Raw genomic sequence first — 3,373 nt, forward strand, 5'->3', positions numbered from 1 at the left:
ATGAATTTTATTTATGTCACTACTGCCCTAGAAATGAAAATGATAAAACAAAACAGCAAGAAAGTAAGAAACTAAAGATAACACAGCTGGAAGGAAGACAGTAAATGAAGGCTCCAAACTTAATCTTATCTTAAGTGGGAGGCACACATATAAAGGACGTGGGCCCGAAACTGATGGGCTCTGGCTGGAACAGCCTGTTCATCTGACAGGCCACAGAAGCAGCAGCTATAATCGAGGGGGAAGACTTGGTCTCCTCATGCCAATCAGTGTTGCTGTTGGGGACATTTCTGGACTGGCTGTTCTCTACTGTGGGCTGTTTAATGACCATTTGACCCTGAGTCAGGACCACAAAATTTACTCCTGTTAGATCAAGTTTACTGCCCATGCCTTGAGGGGGAAAACAAAACAAAACAAAACAAAACAAAAGAGGACCTACAGAATGTTTTCCCAGAGCTTCAGCCTATACTTCTAATTTATATTGATAGATATAAAATACTGGCAAATGAGTGTCCAAGTTCATTATTTAGAAGACTCAAGAGAAGGAAAGTATATAATATTTATCCATATTTTTGTTTATGTTCTTTCTTCTTTACTGATATTCCAAGATTTCTTCTTTTATCATTTTTTTTCTTAGAAAAATTCATTAGCCATTTTTTTAGGATATGTGAGCTGACAAAAAAAGTTCTTAGTTTTTCTTCATTCCTGAAAGACATTTTCACTGGATTCTGGTTTGACAGGTTTTATTTTTCTTCCAGCACTTTCAAAATGTTGTGCCACTTCCTTCTGGCCTCGATGGTTTCTAATGAAAAATCATTTGTCATTTGAATTGTTTTTCCCCTCAAAGAAAGTTATTGCTTCTCTCTCACAGTTTTCAAGATTTTTGCTTCATCTTTAGTTTTAGAAGTTTGACTATGACATGTGCCTTGGTGTGGATTTCTTTGGATTTAACCTGTTTGGAATATACTCAGCTTTACATTCATGTCTCTCGCCAAATTTGGGAAGTATTCAGATGTTATTTCTTTGAGTACTTTTTCAGCCCCGCTTTTATTCTCCTTTTATTTCCGAACCCCTATGACATGACGCTAGATCCTCTGTTCTAGTTCCACAGGTTCCTCAGGCTCTGTTCTTTTTCCTTTTATTTCCAGTCTGTTTTCTCTCTGCTGTTTAAATTGGGCAATTTCTATTGTTCTATATTTCAGTTCACTGATTCTTCCTCTGTTCCCTTTCTTTTAATATTCAGCCCATCCTTTGAGATTTTTTTTTTCTTATTGTATTTTTCGGTTCTAAAATTTCCACTTGGATCTTCTTTATATCTTCTATTTTTTTTCTCACTTTTTACTATTTGTTTCAAGCATGTTTGTAATTGCTTATTGAAGAATTTTATGATGACTGCTTTAAATTTTTTGTCAGATAATTCTAACATCTCTGTTGGCACTTTTGTCTTTTTTCATACAGTTTGAGATCATCCTTATTTTCAGTATAATGTGTGGTTTTGGACTGAAACCTAGACATTTTGAGTATAGGTGAACTCCAGATATTATTTAGTTCTAACTTATAATAGAGACAGTAGTACAGGATACAGTTTATGATACTTTTAATTCTACTATATGAAAAATAACAGCAAAAACACAATAATAAACAATAAATAACACCTGATCTCATTGTTGGAGTACAAAAAGGAGTGGTGGTGACTGTGGTGAACTGAGGAGAGATTGCGCCCCCTAAAGATGGCAGTTGCTACGTAGCTCTTACTGATTGTTGACGGATGAGATTGCAGACCTCGTGTTGCCAAATATTCTGATCTTTTGAGAATAAGTCAGACATCCAGATTTTTATATGTAATTTCTCTATTTTAAAGTGATAAATACAGTCTTCGGCCATGCCTCCCTGAACAAGCCCAATCTCGTCTGATCTCAGAAGCTAAGGAGGGTCAGGCCTGGTTAGTACTTGGATGGGAGACCACCTAGAAGACCAGGTGCTGTAGGCGTAAAAAATAAAAAATAAGGGATTATAAGCTGACAAGGTCCTTGCAATCTATGAGATCAACAAACGGTTGCCTCACCTAAAAAAGATAAAATAAAATAACAAAGTGATAAAAAATGAACTTATATTATTTAAAACAATGGGTTGGTCCATGCCATTAAGACCAAACTAAATATGACAGTGATCAGAATACGGTCTATGTGCAGCCAGTTGACACCCTGTGCTTTATAAAATTATTTTTTTTCTAAGATAGAATTTTGTGCCTGAAATTCAATTTTTGTTTTGGAAAGAGCATATGTCTTCATGTGAGTTGCTCACAGGAAACCAGAAGTCAAGATGTGAATCCTCATTAATAGCTGGAATTGGTACTGGACCAGCGGTCTGGAGAAAACTCAGCCTGGACAGCACTGTTATCTTAAGAGCAGTGTTATTTAAGAATAAATAACCCAGCCTTGGAAAGATGAACTGATGAGGGAATCTTATCTAATAGAAGTGCTCTTTTGGGACCTAAAGGTAAGACCACCTGCAATAGGTAGGAGTCAGGTTTTCCCTGAAAGGAAGAAACATTCCTACTATCAACCTGGAAGACACCTGAAAAAGAAATGAGAAGTGAGAGGATGAGGCCTAGACTGGAGATGAGAAAGTGTTGCAAACTGACCTAAGCCACGTTGTCTACTCTACACACATCAGGTTCTAACTGGTAAAGCTCTGCAGGAACAAAAATATTCAAACGATGTATTCTGGAAGCTCAGGAAATTCCTAGCACATGAAAGATTCCTTCTTAGGCAAATACAACAATACTTTGACAGCAGTATTAGGATAAACTCCTGCTGTTAATGGTACAACATAGTACCAACAGTGTTGGTCCCAGAGTTCTGCCCTAAAGGTAATAGACTCCCCTGATTTTTATATTCCATTCATGCAGGCCTTGAGGTACCTATAAAATCTGTCTAAGCAATCATATATCTTACCATGACTCATTTCGTCAATGAAAATGTCTTTCTATCATTCCTTATGCTACTCACCCAGTACTGCAGTACAAATTTAGAAAATAATATTTGAAGCACTCATCTCAGTAGGACTCCTGATTAGTCCTTCAAATGCTAACTTCCCCTTGAGTGCGGATCTCTCCACCCAGGATATGGATTAATGTTGATACACACACGCACATACACATAAATACACATTCACGCAGACACATAGTCACATACACACATCCAAGCACACACGTATGTGCATGCACACCCACATACAAACACATGCACACTCACAAATACACATAAACACACACACTCATGCATCATACAGCCTCTAGAGCTTGCTTTTGAATCTGAATACACCCCTTAGTTGATGTTTGACCCGAGATCAGTTATTTACCCTCTCTGTGTCT

The 3,373-nt window shown here is 37.1% G+C and overlaps 1 pseudogene; it reads left to right on the forward strand.

Annotated features, from left to right (window-relative positions):
* Positions 1-1,869: 1,869 nt before the first annotated feature.
* LOC112480254 lies at positions 1,870-1,987 on the forward strand (annotated as a pseudogene).
* Positions 1,988-3,373: the final 1,386 nt, after the last annotated feature.

Source organism: Pteropus alecto, unplaced genomic scaffold (genome assembly GCF_000325575.1).
Source record: "Pteropus alecto unplaced genomic scaffold, ASM32557v1 scaffold73, whole genome shotgun sequence".
Taxonomy (NCBI): domain Eukaryota; kingdom Metazoa; phylum Chordata; class Mammalia; order Chiroptera; family Pteropodidae; genus Pteropus; species Pteropus alecto.